Genomic DNA, 27,912 nt, shown 5'->3' with positions numbered 1-27,912 from the left:
ACCAGAGCTTGGACAAGATTTCCATTGTTGTTTATCAGTGAGATAATTCTGAAATGTGAGGTCTGAATTAATCCCTTTAATGAAATATTCTCCTGCCTAATAGGAGCAGTTATATGTCCGTTCTTGTAAGGTTATGTGGCTTTCTAACTGCAAGAATCCCAGCAGAACTCTACAGGGAGAAATGTTGTTCAGACCAAGAATGACTGACCTGCAAATAAGTAGAGAAGAAATAGCTTCAGAAATTTGAAGAGAATAAGAGGATACAGCCTAGTAAGAAAAAACTCTTGATAAGGAAAATCAGCATTCCTTGGACGGCCTCATTTCTGAGCTGTAGCAAGTAGAGGAAATAAAGACTACTGAGTGGTATGCAAGACTAAGCAGCTGTCTGAAAAAAAAAAAGGCTGCATAAGTAAACCAGATCAGGTATTTTTCTGCTGGCACAAAGAATAGATAGAAACAACAGAGTCACCTCCCTCCTGTTCAATGCACAGCAAATGAAGATGATGAGGAGTTCTGAAGTTTGGTGGGACTACACCTGGCAAAAGAAGCCAATGCAGTTATTTTGTTGGGCTGTTATTTTGTTGGGCCATCTGCTCTTGGACAAAGAAGTCAATCAGAAAGCAGCACTTCCTGCAAATGTTATCCCAGATGAGAATCTGTCCCCCTTTTAAATTTTCTAAGAGTGCAGATTCTTAAGGAAAATCAAGTAATACACCTTCCTGGGGTTAGAAATGTAGTGTTTGTATTTTCTTCTAGTATCCAGACTGCTATAGACTGGATATTAATGTGGAAAAAAATGCATAGAGTGCCAGCTGTTGCTTGAACATTCTGCCAAGCAGTAGGTTTGGCAAGTAAACAAAATGTGATTGATAAATATAATTTCTTGACATGAGCATTAAGTGGATTTGCATCTCTCAGAAATCTCATTGGTAGACTAGCAAAATATCTCTTTGCAAAATGGAGTTAGCTTAAGTAAAAGAAGAAGATCAAGAGCAGAGTTAGGACAATACATGGCATGCTAGAGCATGAGGAAAATGTAGCAAATGTTGCAGTGTCTCCTATTCTGAAATGAAAATGTTTGATTTGTTAACATAAGTTAGAGATAACTGGAAAAATGCAAGTTAATGCAACCCAAGTGTTGGAAAACATTAGTAATCACTTCTGGTATTAATGTAGCTCACAATTAATTTCTTGATGTATTCTCTATTTGGGAGAGTTTCCTTTAACCTTAGAGTGATGGGAAGGAACTTTTCTAGGGCTCTACCTATAAGAGAAGAGTGAAAGAGTAAGAGCAGAGGAGGGCTTTCATACTACCATTCCCTGTCCTCCCCTCAAATGACCAGGCAGTGTAGTCATACGGTGTAGGGTAAAGTAATCTGTAAGCAGCTTTCCTTTGGAGACAGTGGGTTCCTTTGTTGCTTTTTACTACTCTATCTCTTCTCCTTAGGTATTAACATGTCCCCAGCCATGTTAAAAGCTTAGGAAAGAGAAACTATGATTAGAATGAATTAATTGAAGCATATCTGAGCAGTATTTCTGCTTCTGAAAATGGAGTATATGGTACAGTGGCTGGTGTATATATACATATGTGGTACATATGCCTGGTGGTCAGAAGTTTTAATGGGGGCAGTAGGGGCCTGAGAAACTCTGGAGTGAATGTGGAAAGAGAGGAGGGGATAATCATGACAGTGGTTAGTAGTTTCTTGAACTGTTTTACATTTTGTTTTGAAAATTCCCACATCCTTCAGATTTCTCTCAAGAGACTTAGGTTTTTTTATTCCTGGTTTTCTTGTTTGAAATCTTTTTAACCTCAATCTTTGTTTCCAATTCATAAACTTCTTCTGTGAAAGGAATAAAGCTTTTTACGCTGTGTTACCTGATGTTGCAAGAAGCACAGAGTAATCAAGTCCCACCATTTTCTTCTTTTTGTTTTGCCTCCTGCCAAGACCACCTGGTACAGCAGGAGTGAACCTCTGATCATTCTGCCTCTGGTGTCAAATCAATAGCAAATGGTTCACTAAAGGTCTATTTGCAGTTTGAATAATTTCTTCCTCTGCAATGAGTCATGCTCCCTCATCTCAGGGATAAGGAGGCAAATGTATGGTTTTCTTTTCTCTAAAGGGACACATTTATTTCACAGCTTGTTAATTGGGATGATCTTCATGATAGGGCTGGGTGTTGTCTGCTTTTAATGTATCATTTTGAAAAATTTACCATGTCAGGAGGCTGTCCCATTGAGAGAGACCAATATTCTCTTCCTGGCATGACTAAGGGCTGTGTAAGATCTTTTTCTCCAGTGGTTTCATAAGCATCCCTCAGTAAATCTGCAAATTCAGATCTGATCCTCCTCTTGAGTGGTTCGTGCAATACAGTGAAACACATTCTTCTTTCTCAGAACAGTCTAGAAGGTACTGTTGTAAGTTTTTTAGGTACAAGGTGCTTGTCATTGTTTCTTTTTTTACTGTTGGCAATCCTCATAATTTGGAAGAAATATGAAAGTCAATGAAAGGTCTGACTTTCTTGACTAATGACAAACAAGCTCATGGAAGTCTTTGTCCAGACATTACTTAGTGTGTGTCAGTACATCTGGAAAACAAAAGTTAATAATGCATAGAGGTCAAATATGCTGAGAGAGGACAATAACTGTGCTTCAAAAGCAGCCATAAGGAGACACAAGGAATTCTCATTTCCAAGAATTACTGCATGATGTTCTAATAATGTACAAGGTGTGACCCAGCCAGGTAGTCTCCTTCTACTAGTCATTGATTCCTTCTTCTCACTTTTTTTCTGGTATCTCTGAAACTCATTGCCTATTCTGTGGTTAAAAGTAAACCAACAGCTTTGTATTAGTACTACATATACGATAGCTTAAAACATTACAGAAGATAAAGGTTTAATTTTGAGGTTTAAACTGAGAACCAGGTGAAGGATAGAGAACAAAGATGAGGGCTACAATAGGTGGAAGAAATGATGGAGAATCTGTATTAGGAGTTTAAAGCTATATGGTAAGTATCATTTAAAGTACAATATCTGACGGTAAACAGATATAGGAGAGAAAAGAGCTGCAGGGCTTTAAGATATGGAGCATGCATATATTTAACATCTATGTAAATGCTATTGCATGAGGAATCCTATTAATTAATACTAATTAAAAAATTGATTTATGCTTTTCATTAATTAAAAAGTATGTAAATAAAAATATTTTGAGATAAATAGTTACTTAATATTGAGCTGTAATCTCTCTCTACAAACTGAAGTTGTAAAAGTAATACATACTACAAAAGCCACAATTTTTGCTAAAGTCCTAGTGAATTTCACCTTTTTTATGGAATAGTAGCTAATAAAGCAGTCTTTAAAATAACCCTATCTATAAATCTACAAATGTTAAATATGGAATATTTTATACATTTACAGAGATAAATATTAGCTTACACTTTCCACTGTGTTCTAAAAAAAACCCCAAGCCCTCTTTAAAATATGTCTTTGTTTCATAGATGACATTTCTATAACATCACATCCATTTGAAGATAGCTGAATTACAAAGAAACAAACAATAAACCTACAAAAGAACAGTCTAATTGGGTTATAAATAAAAGCTGGTTGGCCTCCCACTACCCCCAACAATAAATTGGAAGGTGTGCTTTAAAAAAACGCACACACTTACTTTCATAGTGATGTGTGTGTACAAAGAACCAGCAAAGATGAAACTATTCAGTTTAGCTTCACCTGTTTCTCCATACAGATGTTAATAGATACATTATCTTAATGGCTCACCTAATCAACATAACCTCCATTTCTGATTTTGCCTGATGACAATCCATTCACATCTTTTATTATACTGAGGGTGTCAGGGCAACATTTTTAATTTGAATTGCGTATCCGTTGTCTTAAGAGCATAAAGCAAAATTGCAGTGCAGTGTAGTGAAAGCTGTAAAATATAACAATCTTATTAAATCAGCCTCCTGTCCTCCACTAAACAGCCCCAAGGTGTTTCAAAACATATAGGAAATAGTGCTGCTTTACCTTTGTTAGCTAAACCTCCCTCCATTTTTGCATTTTCAGTAGGAATGTTTGGGGAGCTGTAGAATATCCCCCAGCTTCTCTTTCAGTACCTGTACTCAGAAAGTTGGAAGTTTTGTATCAAGAAGTATTTTCTGCTGTTTAGATTTCTGTCTCATTTTCTGTGACATTTCTGTCATAAATTGAGGTCTTTGTGTAGAATCAGGAAATCTGGCTGGTCGCTTTCATCAGTAGATTTGACAGTATTTTATGAAGGACATCAAGGTTGTTTTTTCCAAAATGAAGCACAGAGAAGAGGAGGTCAACAGGGAGGCTAGAGGCAGAAATAAAATTGAATTTAGAATCTTAGTTCTTTGTACTGCTCTTTGTTCACTTGAAAATTCACAAACCAGAAGATAAAACCCTGCACTTGGATTCCTACTCACTCACTTGACTTGCACTGATTGACCACAGTTAACAGGCTGTACAGGCTCCATGTTTTGTGGAGCTGGCTCTTCTGTTCCCTTTATCTTGCAGGTGTGGTGAGACAGCTTTGTGAGAAAAGGAATAGAAGAGGTTTAAGAAGTATCTTCTGTTAAACAAATGGATATCAATGGAGCAGCAAAACAGATCTCACATCGTGACTTCTTCAGGTCTAAAACAGAAGCGGCCTATGTGGAGTGAAAACCACCTCCTCTGTCACTACTGGTTTGTAAAATATCTTGAAGATACAACCCTCATCAGGTAATTTGAGCCAGATTTAGACTGAGCAGTTATCAAACGACCTCACTCCATGATCTCCATTCTCTAGCTGTCCCTGCCCTCCTGCAATGTGCTGCAGCTCTTCTGTAAGGGCTGGGCCAGGGGATGAAGGATCTGCCATGGCCAGGCCTCCCGCCTCAGGAAGCGGTGCTGCTGGTGAGAGGCATTGCTGATGGCAGGCACTTGGAAGTGCTCTGTGGCCCTGGAGTTTCTCAGGTCTTATTTCATTTTGCAGAAGGAGACTTAATTCCCCTGCAGGACCTGATGACCTTAATTCCCCATGATGGACCTGATGAATGCCAGGTTTGTATGCAGTTCTTGTGAGTCCAAAGAGGAGCTGCAGTAGGGCAGGAGAAGAAACTGAAGTTTCTGTCTTGCACCTCTGTGTATGTGGCTTCTTACTTCTGCAGGACACATAGGTTATTCATGGCATACTTTAGTCTGTGAGATTTTTCTGTCTCAATACAGGATTCCAGCACCATTCTAAATGGCCTGATATAACCATCCTGACCTACAAATGTTTTTCCAAAAGGCCACGGATATTTATACAGTTATTTGCACGATGACTGCAAACCCTTTGTGGAAGTCTTGAAGCTTTCGGATGTTTTCAATGTAAATCAGCATCCATATTTAGACACCAGTATTGTCTTTTGTCTGTATTGCTGAGGCACCATTTGCTTCTCAGGATTTTACCTTCTTGTCCCAATATAATAATTTTTCAGGAAAGCCACAGCGTTTAATTTAAGCATGTGAACTCACTTCTGTGAAGTGTAACTATGTTGATCCAAGGCTCTTAAGCAATCACTCCCCTACTGGGTACAACCCAGGGAAGGACAAAATGGTTTTGTCAGTGACAGTGCAGGTCCATCCTAAGTGAAACAGAGATAACTTCTGGTTTCACAGATCATGTTATGAATTTTGAAGGCATATGAAACTCTGTGTTTCTAAAAAGAAATGTCTAAGAAGGTCAGCCAGTTTTCCTTCATACTGGTTTCCTGGTTTTATAGGTGTGAGTACTGAAAAAATAGTGACCAAATTTGTATAGTTTACCTACGAGTTATTTGACTTACATGAGTTATTTGTTTTTTCTTAATTGTGCTCTGTGGTTGGTTACCTGATTTACATGTCAATAAATTTATTGGTGGCAGAAACCTCTTTAACAGAAGACTAATCACTGGCAAGTGTTGCCTGGCTCACAGTTGATTATAAATAATGTATACACCTAACTGCATAGATGAGCTTGCTACATGTAAATCAGCATTGGGGCTCGAGAAACATCTTTCTCCAAGTGTTTGTGTGAACAAAATGGCATCTCCAATTTGGCATTAACCACCAGGTTGGTCCTGAGAGCTGCTGCTTTTTCATTGTTTGGGCTGCCTATGTCTCTTTGGTTGTTTATTTTCTTTCCTTTACACTGACTCTCAGGAATCATTACCTTTTTCCTATTACACTTCTGTATGGCTAGTTGTCTCCCAGCTATCTTACTTCAATTTTGAATGTTCCCTTGTACTATTTGAGGGGTATTAAAGTTATATATCTACGAGGAGCCACTGAAGAACCCTGTCTTTGCATGTAACCATTCATTTTGCCTTCCACAATATCTTAGTATAGATTTTATTTCAGTAGACTTACTCCTAATTTATACTGGAGTAACTGAGAAAAATACATGCAATTGTATAATGTCAGGGTTCAAACCCTCCAAAGAAATACCTGTCTTGGAAGAAAAGATCAGAAATTTTGGATATGGACCTTGGATATGTTTGCTTATGTCCTTGCTGAGATTCAGTAGGGTTTTAAAATCAAAAGCTGGACTGTGTTCTTTGAAAGTTCATATACGAATGCTCAGGGTCTATTTTGCTCTCTGGAGTAGATTGCATCAGCATTACCCAGAAATTCACCGGAATAGCCATCACAAAACAGTTGTGTGTGCATGTGTGTGCACACATTTTACCATTATGTTTATTATTGCTTGTTATCCTTTCAGACCATAGTGTTAAACCTAAGTAGCGGTTTGTCCTATGAAAATTTCAAGGCTTTACTAGTGCCCATTTCTCCTTATTTTTTCTGACCATTCCTGGAAGAAAAGATTAGAGATGACTGAGACCTCCTTAAGAGCATCAGCTCCTTCCAGCAAGTCTGTGCAGGGGAATCCAGAGGAAAAGCAGCAGCTACAGTGTGGTGCTGATACCTTTCAGATGCAACTTGTGCTTGTCTGGGAAAGCAGCTCTTCTCCAATTGTCCAGTAAAGAGGAAAATCACTTGGGTTAAGTCACCTGTGGCCTGACAGGGTTTAAACAGAGCAGAGGTTCATTAGTAATCTCAGCTAGGAGGTCTCAGACACTACACTTTGGTGGAGCTTAGTGTCCATAGGTGGTCACCTAAGACAACTGTCTAAAAGTCAACTCCTGCAAACTGGAACAGTAAAGTAGTTTTCAGGTACTCCAGGCTGCTGTCAGACAAGAAATGGCAGCTGCCTCCAGCAAGGCATTTGGCTGTAAAACCTCAGTTTTAGTGTGTTTTCTAATTTGAATATAGCAGTAGGGGATAGATCATTGCCTGAGCCAGCTCTTTGGGCTTGGGTCCAATTCAAACATGCAATATAAATATACCCAGAAAATGGAAATATAAAGGCATACATTTGGTTGGTAGATCTGTGTGTCAAAAAATGAGAAGCAGAGAAATCCTAAACAGATACTCTCAAAATGAATTGGTTTTTTTCCTCCAAAATATGATTTCCCTAAGATTACTAGAGTAAAAGGTTTCCCCTGAACTTTGAAACATCAATGCTAAAACATTTGTTGTTGATTTGATAAACTATTTTTGATCAGTTTCCTTCCAGCTTCAATACATGCACAAATCTGTTAGGAATTAGTTTTATGTGATACTCCCTTACATTGCATTTTTTTTTCTCTAGGTTGAAGTATAAAAAAGCATTGCATCTGAAATCAATACCAGCTTCTAAATGGGTAGCAAATCCTGGGGAAAATCCTCAAATTATCTGTGGACTTGCCTCTGTCTGTGAAAAATAAAGGTGAGACTTTGCAGTCTTTTCCTTTGCAATTGCATTAGGGATTAGAATAATGAGCACTAGCATTGCAGACTAAAAATATGTTAGTTTTAACTAAACAAACAGCATGGGAAACCAAACTAATCAGCAAAAGGAATAATCGCTGAAGTCATGCACTGGAAATTCCCACTGCTCAAAAATGTTTGCCTTTTTTTTTTTTTCTAATTTAATTATAATAAACTGTCTTTTTAATATTTAAATACCTAATAAAAAAGAGGATTAATCTGTGGCTCTACCTGTCTTATACTCAAATGAGTTCAAGGACAGGATTTGGACTGCAGCTGAAAGGTCTCTCTTTGCCTATCTCTGCTGCCTCTGCTTGTGGATGTAAGCAACCTCCATGGGAGCCATTCAGACTGTTCTGCAAACATCACAGCTGAATTGGCAGGCACTCTGATGGAGATATTTTCATTGCTGGAACCATATCCCTTCCCTCTGCTTTCTGTACCCACTTTATGCTAAGATGAGGCATTGGGCTTCACTGCTCCCTTATGATAAGTGTGGTTCTTTCAGGAGGCTCAGGGGGTGATGGTCTCATCTTTGTTTTGTTGACTAACACAGTCAACCAAGTGGACTCTTAAATAGCTTCTATAGTTGAAAAGAGATTTAACTTTTCTTTTTGTCATTTTTATCTATTCTGAACAAAATTCTGTTAGCACGGCTTCCAGTACTGTTGTCTGACCATGGCAGTGTGAGAAGCCATGAGATCTCTGACCTCCTCTGCTGAATGCCTTTGCCACTCAGCACCTTCTTGGTAGGCAACCATCCACAGTACTCAGTCATGGAGAGTTACCAAGAGCAAATGAACTGAGGTGCCACAAATAAATGTGTTTTCACAGAATCACAGAACGTTAGGAGTTGGAAGGGACCTCTGGATATTAACTAGTCCAATCCCTCTGCCAGAGTAGGTTCACCTAGAGTAGGTTGCACAGGATGGTGTCCCTGTGGATTTTGAGTGTCTCCAGAGGCAGAGACTCCACAGCCTTTCTGGGCTGCCTGTTCCAGTGCTGTTACCCTTACAGCAAAGAAGTTCTTTATGTTTTGGCTGAGCCTCGTGTGTTCTAGTTTGTGACAATTACTCCTTATCCTGTCACTGAGCACCACTAAAAGAGTCTGGTCCCACCCTTTTGATATTTAGATATTTATAGGCATTGATGAGATCCCCCCTCAGTCTTCTCCAGATTGAACAAACCCAGCTCCTCCAGCTTTTCTTGGTATGATAGGTGCTCCAGTCCCCAAATTATCTTAGTGGCTCTGCACTGGACTCTCTCCAGTAGCTCCTTGTCCTTTGTGAAGTGGAAAACCCAGAACTGGATGCAGTATTCTCGATGGAGCACAATAGAGGGGAAGGATAACCTCCCCTCTACATGCTTGCCACGCTCTTCTTGATTCACCCCAGGATGCCTTTGGCCTTCTTGGACACAAGGGCACATTGCTGGCTCATGGTCATCCTGTTGTCCACCATTATTCCCATGTCTTTTTCCACATTGCTGCTTTCCAGCAGGCCAGCCTCTGACCTGTACAGATACATATGGTTATTCCTTCCTAGGAGCAGTACTCTTATTCTTGTTGAACATCCTGCAGCTTCTCTCTGTCCTGTTCTCCAGCCTCTCCGGGTCACACTGCAACACAGCCCTCTGGGGTTTCAGCCGCTCCTTTCATTTTTTTATCATCAGCAAACTTGCTGAGACTACACTCTATCCTTTTGTCCAGGTAACTGATTAATATATTGAACAATTCTGGACCCATTTCTGTTGCGTGGGATGAGTCTCGCCGTGGGAGTCAGTCGAGCTAGTGCTGGCTCTTTCGGTATCAGGAGCTAACTTTGATCTGTCCGGCTCTGGAATTCTGCCCGGAAACCACACCTCCCGAACCCGGGCATGCGTGCCTGGGCCAGCCCCAGTTGGGCACAGGCGGGGGGGGCACCGTCTGGGCAGTTGCTGCCTACATTTCCCCCCTTTTTTTTTTTTTTTTTTTTTTTTTTATGGGGGAAAAGATGACAAATACGTGAAGATCTTAGCTGCGTGGTGCCTCGTTGTTCAGAGCCGGTGGTACTGGTCTGCAGGGAGAGGTTGGTGAAGACGACGAAGCCGCAGAAGCTGAGGGTTAAAGGCATCATCTGCGAAGCCTGCAGGCTCCTGGAGGTGATCAACAGGATGATGGAGCTGGGCTTTTCCCAGCAGTGTATGGCAGGAGGACCAGAGACAAGGAGCAGGAGTAGAAACATAAAGAGCTTGGGGTTAAGGATTCCCTCGTACAGCCACTTTAGTCTAGGGGCTGCTTTTATCTTCGCAGCCTTCCGTGGGGCCGGGGGCGGCATCGGGGGTAGCTCTCCGCGGCAGCCGGGGGTGCCGCCAGCCGCGGTTTCCGCCCCATCATTTTCCGGTGTTTCGACTTCCTCCAGGGGTGGTGCCGACGGAGTTGCGCTCGGCGCTGTCCCGGGCTCCCCCCCCTCGGAGGGCGGCGCTGGCGGGGCTGCGCTCGGCGCTGTCCCGGGCTCCCCCCCCTCGGGGTGCGGCACCGACGGAGCTACACTCGGCACCCTCCCGGGCTCCTCCCCTTCGAAGGAGGGTGCCGAGGGGGTTACTGTGGGCATTTCCTTCAGGGGAAATACCTCGGTTTTTCGTAATGGGGCCGCGGCGGTGGCCATTGCCACTTCTACTTCGGCTTTCAAGCAAGCTAATAGATTGCAAACGGTTCGCCAGGTGTTGTCCGCACCAACAATGTCGCCGTTGGCCTCCTTATAGTGGAAACTTGCCAGCACGTTGTACGTCTCCCCCCACAGGTCCCAGGCCGTTTCGGGACTCGGGTAGCGGAGGTTTTCCTGCGTTTCCGCCTGGGTTGTAATCTGATCGGCAACGGTGGTGCCGGTAGGTTTGCTCACATAGGAGCCCATCGTCAGATTTACTGATAACGGTGTTGAAGAGAAGAAAAAGTTTCTCTTACCCGAATTTTTCGGGGTATCGGACGGTCTGTAGAGAAGGGTCACTTTCGGACGAAACGCTCGGGGAGACGGTTTAGACCGAAATTAATGCTCGCATTCTCCACCAGATGTTGCGTGGGATGAGTCTCGCCGTGGGAGTCAGTCGAGCTAGTGCTGGCTCTTTCGGTATCAGGAGCTAACTTTGATCCGTCCGGCTCTGGAATTCTGCCCGGAAACCACACCTCCCGAACCCGGGCATGCGTGCCTGGGCCAGCCCCAGTTGGGCACAGGCGGGGGGGGCACCGTCTGGGTAGTTGCTGCCTACACATTTCTGACCCCTGGAAAACACACTTTGTTACTGACCTCCAGCTAAACTCTACATCACTAATGATAACCCTTTGAGCTCTATCTCTGAGGCAATATTCAATCCACCCTGCTGTCCACTCATCTAACCCATGCTTCTTAAGCTTGCCCATGAGGGTGCCATGGGAGATGGTGTCAAAAGCCTCACTGAAGTCAAGACAGACAACATCTACTACTACAGTCCCCCTCCCCCCATCTATCCATCCAGTCATGCCATTGTAGATGAGTATCAGACTAGGCAGACATGACTTGCTCTTGCTGAATCCATGTTGACTACTTCTGATAACTTTCTTTTCTTCCACATGCTTTGAGATCATGCTTGGAGTGAGTGGTTCCATCATCTTTCCAGGGCTGGAGGCGAGGCTGACTGGTTTGTAGTTTCCTGGGTCTTCCATCTTGTCCTTTTTGAAGACTGAGTACTTTCCCTGTAGAAAGTATTTAGCAGAGACGTGTGTTTCTGAATAATAAGATTCAGTGTTTCTTAAAAAATCAGTTTTCTCGAAGGATTATTATTTCTGTTTTATTCAGGCTTTTTAACTTATTTTACAGAAAATAACCCAAATGTTATGACAGGTGTCAACAGAAAAGCAATGACTTTTTCTGTCACGCTCTCATAAAGCGTCTCAGGTACAAACACACATTAGTAATTATTAATAACTGTAGTAGACCTTTTCTTGTGGAAGAAAATCTTTCTAGGTATCAGTCAGAGTAGCTGAGTTACTTTGCGGGATCGAAGAAAAGGGAAGAGGAGGCTAACGCTGCTTGTTCTGCTGTCATTATTCTCTTCCTGATAGAAACAGGAGAGAAAAGATCTTGACACAAATAAGTCCACCAGGTTTTTCCTGAACTGCAGTAAATGCAGGCCATGTCAGAGCCCATGCCCCTAGGGTGTCAGAGTTCAGGAATCAAATGCAGACACAGGGATAGTTATGACACATGGGAGTTTTCATCATTCTGTACTTTTCTATAACTGATGGAGAATAAGAGAAATGTTGTTAGCCCTGTGCTTCCCATATCATATCGTATCATATCATACATCATATCATATCATAATCAATCATGTCATGTCATGTTATATGTCATGTTATGTATCATATCATATATCATGTCATATCATATATATCATCATAACCATTAAAGATGATGGGATGCCTTATTGCTGCAGGTAGGAAGGGGGTGGAAATTTTCCTAACATTTTTCTGCTGTCCTAAACAAATACATGGTGACCATGGACAGAGTGCTCTAAGCTTTTTGAAATGTATTTCTGGTGTGACACTGGCACACAAATTAAGTCTGGTGCATTTCTCAGACTGATCAGATAAATTTAAAATCAGAAATGTGTAATGTATACATGTAGAGATGTATATATTTATGTATACTTAGAATACACTTAGAAATGTATAGAATTACTTAGACGAAAGACTTTTCCTATAAATTGTGAAATCAGTAAGAGTTTTGACCTTGTCCAGACTGTGCTATAAGAATAATTACTGTGTAAGTATTTTTACTCTGAAATTAATCTTCTCCATTAAACATGAGTTATCTCCAGTTACATAAGCTACTACTGCTTGTACCTATGCACTCATCATACATTTAAAGATAATTTATCATTTACTCTGTAGTTCTGGAAATGCAGTTGCAATTATTTGTTCATAAGCTTTGTTAAGAGAAATGTTCTGCTTTCTCAGCTAAAGTAGAAGTGGTAAAGCTAGGTGTTAGCTGAGTATTTGTCATTTGCAGATTGAGCTGATATAGTTGATTCCAGATCTGAACTATAGCCTGTTCAGTGTTTAATCTCTTAAAGATACATTTTTCCTAAAGACTATCTTTTGGTATTTGAGTCAACATTTTAGTCACCCAGGTCCTATAGGGAAGAAAGAAAAGCAGCCTTGAATGTGGAGAGTACAACAAAAGTCATGATCACCATTCATATGTCTCCAGTCCTTGCCCTGGTCTGGACATCTCTCTGTGTGAGCAGTTTAACTCAGAGCCAAAATTCCTGATATGCTAAAGCAAAATGTTTCAGAATGTTTGGAAGTGTTTGAGTGTCATTAATTTTGCTCAGTTGAGAAAACTGTTCACATTCTGCAGCTTAATATTTAAAAAAATTGTTAGCTGTTGATGGAAGCTTTCTGCTTTCGATAACTCACAATGCCTGATTTACTAAAACAAAGAAAATGCTGTTAATTGCAGAAATACCCTATGAAATGGAGCTGTTACATATTAAACATAGTAACAACATTTGACACAGAGGAGCTAATCAGTAAATGTCTGCTACAGCCTTTGGTTACTGAAATCCTAGACTTTGTCTAACAAGTGGTTTCACAGTTATAGTGGACTTCAGTGGACTCACCATTTTCTGACAACTGAGAGCACTGGCTGGAACAGTAGAATTCAGTCATGCAATGTAATATTTAAGTAAGTAAAACACAAGGGGGAGAAGGCATCTGACTCTTCTTTTACCCCTAGGTTCAACAGTGGGTTCTCTTTATTGGAGAGGGTGAGCACAGCTCCCCAGTTAGCCTGAATAAGTGCTTCCCTGTTTACTATTGCTACTGGTTCTAGGACACAAACAGGTGCTGTTTGTGTGGGCTTTGTAAAACTGAAAAAGATGGTCTGTGCATCAGCTACTTCATTTAAATAGAAATAGTCATACTTACAGGAGGCACTCTCTATAAAAACATTGATTTCTCAAAATGATTTATCCCTGGCTGTTTTCTCTTGCAAGATTTTCTTTGCATCCAGACTGTAAGTATTATCTAAGTTCATGAATAACCTATCTTATTTTGTCTAAAAGTACCTTCAATCATACAAACATCCTTTGTGTTTTGATTTTTGAGAAAAAAACAGAACAAAACAAACACAAAGGCCAAAACAGAGCAACTTCTGTTTACGTTAAAAAGTATTTCCAGACACAATGCTTTTTAATAAGTTAGTCTTCCTAGATGTGAAAACCTTTCACACTCATGTGTGTGATTGTGCCTCTGCAAAGGCCTCACACGATTTATTTTTTTTTGTTTAGGTGCTCTCCAGTGCTTTCTGAAAAGAAATGTGAATTTTCTGTGTGTATTAGAATTCTTATGGGCTACTATGAAATTGAAATATATAAAAAAATAAATGGCAATTTGCCTGTTGCTCAGATATGCCATATGTAGGATGCCATACAGTCCTAACTCGTGCTGTTGTTTAATGAGATTTGAAGGTATCTCCTACCTTGAGGAATGTTCTGCTCCAGGGCAAAACTAAAACATTCCCGTTTATCCATGCTGAGAGCTGCTTACTCATTTTCCAATTCTAACAAGGAACTAAGTCCAATTAAGTGGAATAAGCCAAGTTTGTGCTATGGAAGGTTTTAAACTGAATATTTAGAAGGGGCTCAGGGATCTGTGTACTTTAGCTCCCTTAGCAGAGCTCCTGTGGTTCTCAGGCTATCGCACGCACCGCTGCGTGTGAAGCAAAGAGCACCCAGTCTGTTTGACACAGCTTTGGCTTCACTGCTGAGAGAGAGATGCAAATGTACACATTAGATATTTTCTCTTAAATGCACCAGAGTAGAGGACTGATGTGTAATAACTGTGGTGAAAGAACAAATAGTTATGTTGCTTGGTTCTAGTTTGTTAAGGCTGGATGACTGGATGGATAACTTCAACTTCCAAAGTTCCTGCAATTAGCTGTGTGTAATTAATTTGATCAGGAGTGTAGGAGACTGATCATTGCAGTGGTCTTAGACCTTAGCAGTGTTCACTGCTATGACCTTATTATATGTTGCAGGGGTTTTGATAAATAGGAATATTTTTATTTCTTATAATCCGGTTGCTGGGTAATTTATATTGCAATGAAATACATGGGTAACCAAAATTCTGTCCTTATGAAGGACACAACGTAGCATGTTTAAAGATTTTATGTTTAATGACATCTCAAAAAAAAATGTGGACAAGTGTAGATGGCATGTGGTTTTGTTCGCAAATGTCAAGAAAATATATCTATTTACCAAGATAATGTTATTAAAGAAAGTACCCAGTTTGCTTGACATTTTTCACCTTGCCGAAACAAAAAAAAAATGCCCTGAGAAAAAAGAAAAGATTTCTATTTTGCTAACATTTTGTTAAGAAAAACCAACAAAACAAAACAAAAAATTCTTACAACACTTCTGATCTTTTCTTTCTCTCATTACAAAAATAGATAAAGGGGAAATAAGAGAGCAGAAATGAGATATTTCTTTTTTAGTCTGGAGAAGATGCAAGTGGAAGCACAAGTTCCACGATTAAATAGTTGAAATTTAGTATTGAGTTTTTAATGAAAAAATTCAATACACCAGTATATGAAACATTTATCACTTTGAGTAACTGCTGCTAAAGAGAAGTTTTAACTCTGTAAGTCAAAATATAATGTATGAGCTGTTGCATAATACTTTTAAATCAAACCACGTTCCTCTTGCTGTACAGGCCACTGCAAATTGTTAAATAATTTTGTCTGTTTTGAGGTTGTACTTCCTTCTCTCATTGATATATTTTATTTTCATTATGTGAAGTTGTACGTTGCAGCTCACATGGTGTTTGAAACCAAATAAGATGTTTTAGTTTTGCCAACAAACAAATATGCCATCTTTCAAGGGATCTGTCTTATTGGTGATTAATGACAGGTTATTTCTTAAATAATGCCAATGAATTTCAGGTGTAGATCTAGTTTTATTTTAGGCACAATATGTAAACACAGATAATTGCCAGTCAGCCAACAGTCATCCTTAACTAAAAGTGCTTGAAATATGTGTATCACCATATATCTTAACCCTTACTCAAAAATATTCAAGAATTCCAAATTACTCTGCTGGTAATGATGTGCAAAATCAGAATTCTTGACACTTGAGGTCAGAGCAATTACCACTAACAAATTCAGTGACATACTAGTTTCCACACTGTAGATGGAATTCCATCAGGGATACATAATCTAGTGATTCTAGCTTCTTTATTAAAGAACCCATTAATTTAAAAACTAAACTAGGTACAGTGAGTCAGTATGAAGAAATAGCAGTGCTTCTGTATTCACGTTTGATGAAAAATTAGACTTTTTATTCCCTGCTTAATAATTTTCTAGGTTGCCTTGGTCATTGTCTTAAAGTAACAACCATGTTCCAGCTTGGTTTTTTTGGTTTTTTTTTTGTTCATAATTTATTTCAGGAACTCTGTTCAATTACATTCTGTAGAAATGGTATTTAGGTCACCTTCAATTGGCATCACAGCAGTTTCCTGTTCTGACCCACCATTTGCTGCATGATCGTATAGGACAGGTCTAGTTCAGACAGAAGTTCAGTGGCTTCTGTCCTTAAGTATAATACTTTTGAATGTATTTCTAAAGAAATACTATCTAATACTATTTAGGCTTAGGCTTTTTACATTTGATTGTTTTTTTTGTTTTGTTTTTCTTTTTTGAAAGATCTGTTGAGGAGTTTGTAGGAATTTAACTTATAACTCCAGAGAAAAGTAGAAGCATCCTTTTATTTCAGAAGTTTGCACATTCTGCTGGGGTTTTTACTTTCCTTGGCTGCATACTGGGACCCTTTGGGCAAACTACTGGATGGCGTGGGGAAATCAATGTTGGTTTGAATAGCTTTAGTGGTGGCTCTTGCAGAATTTATTTGGGATGATAAACGCTGGCACATATAGCTCAGGCACTTTTTCCTAGCTTTGTAAACCAAATATTTTTTCACCTTTCTGGAAAAGAGAAAGAAAATTTCTATAGACAAGCTAACAATACAGAAATGGGTAAACTTTAAAACATTGCTTCTTAGATTTTTCCTGATTTTTCTTTAAATATTTTGCAGTAAGTTCCCAGGCTGTTATTTGATGCCCAGTGTTTAACCAGGCTTTAATTAGCTAAACATTGGGTTGTGTTTATATAACTGACATAATGCCAGTAGAAAATGTCAATCAGCTCTTGAAAATGTTTTAGCTCTGCCTTTGTGGAAGAAAAGGTAAGAATCAGGTAGCTGTTTCAGGGTTGAAGAATTACTGATGTAATTTGTCTAAGTTGTAAATATCTGTGTAGTATCTATGGTTAAACTTCTCTTTGAACAAAATCTAACTTCATGTGATTGAGTGACAAAGATCCAAGACAGCCAGAATGAACTGTATTTTAAAAACGCATATGAAAAAATATCAGCTCAATAAAAATGGACAAAATGCCAAACCAGAAGTAAACTCAAAGGGATCTCCAAGGAAAATCTGAAAAGGTTAATTAAATCCAGTTGTGTAATGCTGAGCTGATGCTATGTTTTTTCACAGTTCTTGACTTTGCTAAGGGAGAATTTATCAGGTACCTGAAAGAATGAATGTTCCCTTTCTCCATTACCATTATGTAAGGTTGGAAGACTGGAAAAGTGGAGAGACCAAAATGTGTGTCACCTGTGACAGCTGCTTTGCTGCTGAGGCTGATAAAATAGCTGAGAACCAAAAGTTTGTGCTTGAGCATGGCCAGGAAAGAGTGAGATCTTATCAGACAACGAATAGGTAGAAAAAAAATTTATTGCATGCAGTTGGGTGTCATTACATTTCACTGAAACCCTTTAAGGCTTTGCTGAAAGAAATAGTAGAAGACATTAATTCAAATAGCTTTTCATTCCAGGGCCTTGAGTGCTGGAGGATAAGTGGAGGGAAGTCCAGCAGGAAATAGGTCAGGCTGCTTCTTTACTAATGGGTAGAGGAAATATTTGTGTCAAATACTGGCAGGGATGTATTTGTATCATTGCACCATTTAGCTGTACCTTGTTGTGAGGCACTGGGGACAGATGGGCTTCCATCTTCCAAGATTCATGTTGGTATCCATACTTGCAGGTCTTCCTTTCCCCTAAACTTTCCAGAAAATAGGACTGGTGTAGAAAGTACAATTTATTCTTGAAGAACCCCTTTGTTAATTTTTTTTTCTATTACCATTATTATTTTCTGCCCCAAAGGATGCTTTTCTCTGGTTAATTTTAAGTTTTTGAATCTTTTTTTTATTTTCTGTCTTTAGGACTGTGCTAGTACTAGGTCCTATATTTATATCATCAAGCTGAAAACGAAAGCTGTCTAAAATGATATTAAAAATCTTCACAAAAGATTTTCAAGTCTTCACAAACCTGTCTGCCATATTTTTATTTTTGACATTACAGTCATTCATTCATATCCAGACAGAAAATTCAGACAAATGTGGTTAATGCATGCTGTGTGAAAAAAATTGGTTTAAATTATTGGTAAAGAAAAAAGAGGCAAAACACCACGTCAGTCATCTGATGAGGAAACATATTGCAAAACAATACTAAGGGTTTAGATACTAAGAAGACGTTTACTAATTGAGTCTAACCTCTACAGCATCATACAAGTCTGAAAGTATGTTTCTTTTCAGTTAAATAGATATAGAATGAATTATGCAAATTTTTCTTTCTTTGAATTTCCATGATCCGTTATGCAATCAACGTATTTTTTTATAGGCTATCCCAAGAGTTTTAAATATAGGTTTTGTTATTTGCCTTACTTCTTAATTATGTTTCATATGTAGAATTTTATTCAACTACAACAAAAATATGCAACATACTATTTTTGTGCCCCACCTCTTCCTTGCAACCTACCTGCTGCTGAATGCTGCTTTTGCCTTCTGCTTCAGCTGCCTTTGCAAACAAATCTAAAGTCATTCTTCCTGCAAAACAGGCAGCCTAATTAACAATTAACTGCCTTCCTCAGAAATTCTAGAACACTGTTGGCCCTTTGCCTAGCCATGGCTTTTTTGCTTAAAAGTAGATTCTTTTAATTATGTAACAGAATATCCACTTTAAGTATTGGGTAATTATTCTTTTTAATGGGAGCTAAGCACTAACACAAATACAGGAATCTGGACAGTATTTAAGATAATGTATGAATCTATAGGAATGGAAAAAAACCCTCACATACAGAATATACAAATACATAAATTGAACTTTCATGTTTTCCGATGTTTCACAGGTACTGCCTAACAGAAAGGAAACAATAAAAAAGACAATAAAACGTTTTTTTGCACAGCTGATGATAAAATTATTGATTTTATATCCCACACAGCTCTCAAAATTACATCTTTGTATTTTCTAAGCAGCAGAATGATTATACCTGTGTCTGCAGTGTAAGCTATTGAGAAACTGAACCAATTATATGTATTCTTTTCTGTGTCGTACTTGCAGCTTGCAGCTTCTCTTATCTGAAATTCACACTGGATTTCTGATTGAGAATTCTCATCCTGAGCATCCACAGCTCAATAGATGTTTTGAAATTACCTTTTGGAATGCTATCTAGAAAATTTAAATTTCCTGAAAAAAAGCTGGTAATATCTGATGTCTGCCTTTTTTCTTATTTCTGATCCTTTTCTTGACAACCAAAATAACCTTTAAAATGAAATTTTCTTGATATATTCCTCTGATTGGCTGGACACAAGGCAAGAATCCTCTGTAAGGCACCAGGGCAGAAAGCTGTTTGAAAAGAGTTCAGCAATTTTGTTGGGAATTATCTTCCATCAGGATTGAAACATAAGAGCAAGCTAAACAATCATACATGATCTTGACCATACCTCCATTTTCTGTCATTGCTTTTATTTTCCTCTTGAATGACAGACACATTTCTTTGTTTTTCTCACCCTTCTTGCTACGTCCTGAAGGAGAATCTGTGAAGAGAACCAGGTGTTTCCCTTCTTCTCCTTAGGCCTCTTGAAATCACCTGGAGTCAGTGTTTTCCCCTGTGTGTGAGTGAATGTATTTACTGTGCTTGCTAAATACAATTTCCCAGGAGAATCCTGCTTGTTACAGTGTGTTCACTAAAGGCAAAGGAAGTACTAGAATAAACTATAAAAAATAACTGTGCTGGATTGTAGTTGTAGCCTCTTCCTTACTGTTCTGATCTAGATGTCTCAGTGGCTGATCACTACCTCCTGGAACAGGTAATTGCTTTTCCCCAAAGAGTTACACTGTTAGGAGTAACACTGACTGCTTCTCTAAAAAAGGCTCAGAAAGGTGAGCATGGTAAGGGGAATGAGAAAAGGAGGCCTGCTTTCTTTCCAGCAAAATGCTGAATTAATTTCATGACTTTTTATTCACTTGGTTGACATTAAGACTTTTCTGGTCTAATATGTTCTTCAGTAATTTTTTTTTTTTGCTTTGCTCATATTGTGATGTGGAACTACTCCATTCTTTTTTCCTTACTCAGTCTCAGTGGGCAATTAAATGTTGAGTGTAGCTTTGGGGAAAACAAGTCTTATCTGGAAGCAAGAATCCTCATAATTTATGACAACTGCTGAAACTTCAGGCACAGTGGTTTTAAAAGTCTTTGTTGATAAAAGCTCCCACTTGCAGTAAGGTCTGACCTGCTTGAGTGGCACAGTGCATTTTTGAGCTTTGCTTCAATGCCTGAGGGGTGCTGCAAATCAGAGGCTTCTGCGTATGGGAAGATAGGATGCCTTGCACCTAGGGGCTAGACCATCAGGCTGCACCATTTATTGATAGACTCCTTTTTTATTTCAAAATGTCAAACCTCATAAAATGCCAGACAGAAAATATTTTTGTGAAGTAACTGACATGTTAAAAAACTGAACATTTTTCTGAACCAGGTTTTTGCCTTTCTTGATAAGAACTTATTTTTGCAACTGACTCGTGGCTGTTGTGAGGTGCTGGGCAGGACATGTACTGAGGTATCTCTCGTCAAAGCCCTGTGTTTTCATCTCACCCAGGTTACCCTCCTGCTCTGCCCTGGAGTAATCTGGCTGCTGATGTGGGTGGAATGTTTGGAAGAGGGTGGGGAGGCCTCATTGCTTTACACTCTTTGTAATTCCTCACTTGCCTGAGCCAGAGTCCAGTGTAGTGGACTGACTGGATTGCTGCAGTCAGGGATATATGGGACTAGGAGGTGGACAAGATAGTTTTCTGTATTGCATGACAATTCTTCCAAATGAGTGAAAAAGGTTTTTTGTTTTCTAAAAGGTATTTCTTCTTGCTGCACTTCCAGTAGGGGCGTGTTGCTGGTTTTATGATGGACAGTGCTTAAAGCCACCTGTCAGTGGACCCAAACAGATGTGCAGGGAATTCAGTCAACTTTTATTGTTAAAACAAACCCTGTTCTTGAAGTCACACATTTCATGATTGCTACTAGCAGCCCCTAGGTTTTCTGGAATTGGGAGTAGATACCTTCACAGCTTTGGTGTAGTTTTAGCTACTGTTTTCATAACTAATCTGTATTAAGTAGATTGTATTATCTTCAGTGTAATGCAATTTTTTGCCAGGGCCTTCAGATCTAATCTGAAAAGATTCCTTGTCATGTTGATGCCATTATTGTACTGGGAGACCTGATACAGTTGACTACAATTTCTCTGCTCCTGTTCATGTTCCAACCCATGGCTAAATTCTACAGTTTTAAAATGCAGTTCTGTAAAGCGATTTTGGTGTGGTTGCAGAAACCTTTTAAAGTAAAAGATATATATATAGTGAATAAGATATAAGACCTCAAAACATACACTTTGAAAACTGTCTGACCTCTTGGATGCAAATGTCAGATAAAAAAAGCACAAACTCAACTGTGCTTTGCCTCTCAAGAATGACTAAGGACTTTCACTAAGTCATGAGGTAGCTATGAATTTCCCCACCTATTTTATCTATTTAATCTTAAACAATGTAAGGCATGTCTTTGGTTCATGTCTTGGATTCATGTCTTCTGCACTTCATGTCTCTAACCCCTTGGTTAGAGAGGTCACTTGGAATATAGAATGCTAAAATTCAAGTATCAAAAATCAAATCTCATAGGTGCTTCAGGGGACCTTAGGATCCAATTTTGTCTTTCACTCTAGTGTCCTAAATTCCACATAGTCAAGTATTTAATGGCTGTCATTCTCTCAACCTTTGCTACTGAAGCCGTTATAGGTCACATGGTCACATGGAAAAAATTGAATATTTATTTTAGAATGAAAATAGAATGGGTGTTTTTGTAGAAAGTTTGTGTGGGAGGCTTGTTTGCTGATGGAGGAATCTTGGTTTCTGTTTTCTGTTTCAGTTCATGTTAAATCTTTTTATAGAAATCATAGAGAAGGCAACTGGTGAGATGGAAGAATGCACCTCAGTCTCTAGAGTAGTCCATGGCCATGAGGCTGGGCTTGGATGATGGAGAAACAAGCCATCACAAAAGAGAGAGTTTTAAAGTAACTCAGAACTGTGGAAATTGCTCTAGCCACTGGGACAATATGCCAAAGAACAACCCACACCATTCAAATCAGCTTTTTCTCTTGACTGGTGACACTTTGCTTAACTGGCAACTTTTATGTGAAAAATTACCTGAGCATGCACGAAATATCTTGGTAATTAGCAGAGCTGATGGCCTTAAGGCATCAGTGTTATTTAAATAATTTTTGTTTAGAGCAAGACCCCAGCATAAGGAATAGGGATAGAGCTCTGTTCCATCTCTTCTTTTTCCTCCTCCCTCCATTTTATTGAAAAGATTTTGGGCTGGACAAACAGCTGCACTGAGACCCCCATGGCTGAATTCACACAGCAGTCTCATCCAGGCACACACGTTGGCAGGAAAAGATGGGATAAGTTCCAGACACTGAAGCTCTTATAAGCAGCAAACTCCTGACAAGTGATTTCAGTGCCTGATCCTGAATTGCTTTAATTTGCAATTGAATGACAAAGTCCTCAAGTCATCCTTATCTCCTGAGTAATTGAAGAGAGTCTCTGCAGTGTAAAAACTCATTATGATTCCTCTGTGTTATTTTACACCCTTGGAAAGGAAGTTTTTGTCATTACATCTCTCTCTGGCATATTTTTTACTAGCACTGAGCTGCAAAATATGAGATGCACACCTAGTTGATGTGCTTGTATTTACAGATGAAATTGAAGATTAAAAGAGAATTCATTATTGCATTTGTGCAGTTCTACAGAGCCTCTCTGCCATTGATCTTTATACTTTATAATCGTTTGATTCAAGTTCTGATCATAAAATAAAATGTAATCATTCTTTGTAAGTGTTGTTTTTTGCTGTCCATAACAGAGGAAGAGATAATTTTCTAGATGTTTCACAAGTGGAGATTAAACTAATGAAGTAATTACAGTAAATTAAGATAAAATCTAAGATCCAAAGCCTTGCAATAGGAAGCAGAATATTTTCTACTGTCTGATGTGGTTCTCTTCATTTCCTGGAGCTGGAGAATGCTAATTTTTGCAGCACCTTCTGCCCCAGTAGAACTTGAAAGCAGAGCTGAAAGCCTTTAAAAAGAAGGTTTTCTTTTTTTTAGGAGTTTGAAGTAGGGGCACTGTTCACTAAGTCTTTAATTTGTAGAAAGTAGATTAGAAACTAGCTGGAAGTTGTTACAGAATTATCTGCACATGTAGTGGGCTAGACCCACTGTTACGCTTTTAGTAATTTGTGCTATTTTGGGCAAGTGAGAGAGCATTTGTGACTGCTTACTTTTTTTTCCCAGAGTATCTGAGAGAAAGTAAGACATACCAGCATGTTCTCTGAGTTATTTATGATATCATTTTGCAAATTACTGTAGGGATATAGCATACAAACAAATGAGACTCTCAAGGAATGGGGAGAAAAGCGAGAAAGCATCAGGGCCAGGAGGGTTCTGAGGTCCTTCTTCTGTAACAGAGCTATAATGGAGCTCCACTAAGGTCTGATGCACTTCAAGTCTCAACCTGTGGTTGGATGCATCAAAGGATGAATTTAAAGCAGAATATGCTGGCAGTGGAAGCACGTGAACCACTGTGTCTCTCTGTGGACAGTGAACTGTAGAACAAGTGGAACAGATCCCAGGCTGAGCTGTGTAGCTTTGTAGACAGATAAAAGCATAAATTGGCTTTAAATTGTTTGGAACTCTAACTTACTTGTCTCCTTCTAGAACTGGTCGTTACCACATCTCTGCACAGGATGTTTATGCTGGCCTCAGCCCTGAGACTACTGAATCCAAAAAATGTTCCAGGTGAGTCCTCTTCCCCTTTGCTGGAATTCCTTCTCTGGGGGTAAAACAACAATGGCTTTCAGTTCATTATGATAAAATATGTACAGAAATGAGTGCCCCACTTTTTGCTGCTTTTCACAATCAACTCAATTTAGAACACGTTGTGTTGCTTCGTGACCATAAGGATTAAGGTTGTCATACAGGGGTTTCTCTTCCTTTGGTAATGTGTTGTTATAAGTCAGCCCTTGTTCTGCAAGCCTATGTGTAAGAGTTGCTTTGTTGTTGCTGTTGAGACTAAGGTTTTCTCCTGCAATGGAAAAAAAAAAAAATTCTTGCTGGGTGAGCTCATTAGTTTAATGTCTGTGTTGCATTCATCTGTTTGTTTCGGAACATAAAAAAAACCCAGACCAAAGGTTTCAAATGGTTCAGGGTTCAAGGTTTGGGTCTGATATGTCTTCAGGGTTTTCCTTTGTTTTAAATTAATAGCTGCTGTGAACTGAGCGTGGTTATGTAGCATCTTCCAGAATATAGGGGAAGCACTGCAAAAGAACAGGATCCCTTTTGTGACCCTAGTGAGGTTTGTAGACTCCGTATTGCAGATTCTGAGAAGCATACAAATAGGGTTCTTCTGTCCAGTCAGTGAGACCTTAGTTCCCACGTGTAGGAACTTCTGCTTGGAAATACCCTTGCACATGGCTAGTTCATGACTATGGAAATGGATGCCTGACACTGTAAAATGACCTGTCCTTATGCTAACAATAGCTGAGTTTTTTACTTTACCTTATTTAGTGCTAGAAAATGTTTGGTACCTGAGTTTGAGAAAAATCCAGTTGAGATCTTATGTTGTTTGAATTTCTATTAATTTTCTTTTCACACAGTACAATCAGTTTTATTTTGGGGGGGAGTTAACTATATCTTAAATCTGCAAATTATGCAGACTAAATGAAACCAAAGTAATTTCTCAATTCTATGTTATTTGTCTATGATCAATAACAAATTCTATGTTATTTGTCTTGCCTCATGAGAATGACAGCTCTGTGCACAGTTGCCACAGTACCTGCACTTTTTGGTAAATATGGGTGGTTGGATGCATCTGTATATTGTTACTGGTTAGCATCAGTATATTGTTAACCATGGAAACATAATCCTTCAGAATCAAGAGTTTCTGAAACATGAACAATGGGGACTTTGGAAACCAAATGACTCATGTTTGGCAAAAGCACCTCACAGATCTTTGTCTCATCACTATAAGGCAGAAATACGTTCCAGCAGCTTCAAATTATAGAAATGAATCTTGTGAGGGACTAATGAAAAAGTTGATATTTTAATTCTGCTGTAATTTCTTGTTCCCAAGATAAATGGGATAGGAGACAGAGTCTCTCCCCTCTGCCACAGTGCTAATGTTAGTAGGAAGACGATCTGCCCTCTGATCAGCTCTTCTGGGCAATATCACATCCCTTGTGACTATTCTGTGCTGCATTTTCCACCCTACTCCCATGGCAGTGACATGGGGAAATGGTCATTCTGACCTGGTTTCAGCCATTGCTCACAAAATTAACAAAGCCACCTGAGTTTATGTCTTGGTTTCACTCTATCTTTGAACAGTCTTTGCCTCCTAGTTGCCCTGTGGTTTGGGTTGAATTCAAAGAGATGACCCAAGTTAATCAAACAAATCCAGGAATTTATCCTAATTACAAAGGTGTCTTCAACCTGAGTGCTCTAGATTATGCTCTGCTAGAACATAATTCTTGCAAGTGATTCCCTGAGAGGCTGTGTCTCTGTGCAATGCTTCTGTGTTATGTGCCTTAGACTGAATGATCTGACCATCTTTGCAAATGTGCTATGTGAGGTGAGTGTAAATGGAGACAGGTATACTCTGTGGGAGTGAAAAATATACTTATTTCTATTTTGAGTTCTTTATCCATCTTTTTGTACTTCTTTGAGGTTGTAAGCTGCCTCATGCATAATAATTGCTATGATACTGTAAAAAAGCAAGGAATGGTTGTCCTTTCCAAATTATAAAATAGTTATCACTATTCCAGAGAAATTGTGCTTTTTAAAAAATTAAAGGCCAATGGAGTTATAATACTTAGATCTTGATTTTTTTACTCATTTGTATGAATTTTGTTTCAGTCAGGGCCAGTGATCTGAAAGCTGAAAAACTGGTAGAATAGCAGTGTCTTCCTGTGTCTCCAGATTCATGAATGTTTTTATATGAGGATCATTGATTTATAATGAGAATTTCAATCCAGCTTCAGTCAGGTCAGAGACTCCTCTTGTCACTTAGTAATGACTTTCTTATCACAGAGGGCCAGAAGAGTCCTTACCAGTATTTTCAGCTTTCAATAGCCTTTGGTACAGTGGGTCACTAGGCAGTGGTGACTTCATGGGGTGGTTCTGCTGTCAGCTTGGATCTTCTGGACCATTTGTCATCAGAGCAGGTTGGAGCTGCTCCAATCTATCAAGGAATTCTCATGAGGCCCTGATCCTGTTACAGACAGAGATATTAGGGTCACTGATAGCTGCAATGCACTTCTTTCTTTTTTTCACCAATGCTGCTGTTTAAAGATTTCTAGTTAAAATTTGGCCCCTGGTGCTACTGATAATAAGCAGCAATTTTCTTCTCATTGGTTTTGCAACAGGAGCAGGAAGGCATTTTGGAAATCTCTTAAGTCACATTGTCAAAAATGAAGTCACTCAGAAGTTGCAGGTTTGGCCAGTAGAAAGGCTGGGGAAATGATATGAAGGAATTTGTTTTCAGTATGCCTGGTCTAGGACAGTAACATAGATATGCATAATGAAGATACAACACAAAAAGAAATTGGTCTGTATGTGACAGTGTATTCAGAAGCCCATTTCTGTTTAATTATCTGCAGTATTTAATGTGCACAGTTGTGATTTCAAGGGCTTTTACAAAAGTTGGCTGGGCCTATTTCAATGCTTCAGCATCCCATGCTGTTGCACATCTACTTGGCAATGGATCTGAGGGAGGCGGGTGCCTTCCAGGCCAACTGCTTGCATCTGAGCAATTTCTGCACAGCACAAGAGCAGTCTACAGGAGAAATACAGGTGGTTTCTTGTGTAGGAGATGAGGAAAAAAATACTGATGCTTTCCAAAGAACCAAGATTTAATCTTGATGAGCCTTATTTTTGTGCCTCAGATTTCCCCTTCCAGGCAGACTGCTTGGCCCTCATTTTCCATGTTGTGTATTCATTGGATGCTCACTTACTTGAATTAAAGGCCAGACTATAACAACAAGGTTTTGATGAACTACTTGAGTATTTGGCTTATTCTAAATGCAGTAAGAGTTATGATTATGCAGCCTGAGAAGGGGAAGATGAGATCCTGTTTTAGATTCACTGTTGCATTCACTTTTTTAGCTACGAGTACAATTAGTCATTACATCAGATTTTCCTTTTGGGTCAGGTAGTTTAGTAGGAGCTTGACTCTCAGGCTGTGCTCTTGTATTTATGATCAGTTGTCATGGCTCCTGTCAAGTCCAAGGAAGAGGCTTAGACACTGAAGACCTCAGATATATTTTTGCCTTTGGCACTGCCTTGGCAAAATTTGTGAATCTAACCTCCTATCTCTCCAGTGTCCCTTCCCTCCCATTCTTATGTGGCCTGCAAATTACCTGTGATGTGGGTTTTTAGTCTTTGCATTGGCCATTTCTGACTGAGAGAGGAGGTTTCCCATTGAGTGGAGGGAATGAACTCTGGATGTGATGCTGTCAGCTGCCAGGGCTCAGGTGAAAAACTTGTGGGAGGTGGCAGAAACAGCTCCCTTCCCATCCTGAGGCTTGGGCTGTGCCTCATGTGCACATGTTCTGTGTTTCATGTGCACAATGGTTAGTTCAAT

This window comes from Heliangelus exortis, chromosome 2 (assembly GCF_036169615.1).
Source record: "Heliangelus exortis chromosome 2, bHelExo1.hap1, whole genome shotgun sequence".
NCBI lineage: Eukaryota > Metazoa > Chordata > Aves > Apodiformes > Trochilidae > Heliangelus > Heliangelus exortis.
Note: the sequence above shows the minus strand (reverse complement) of the source record.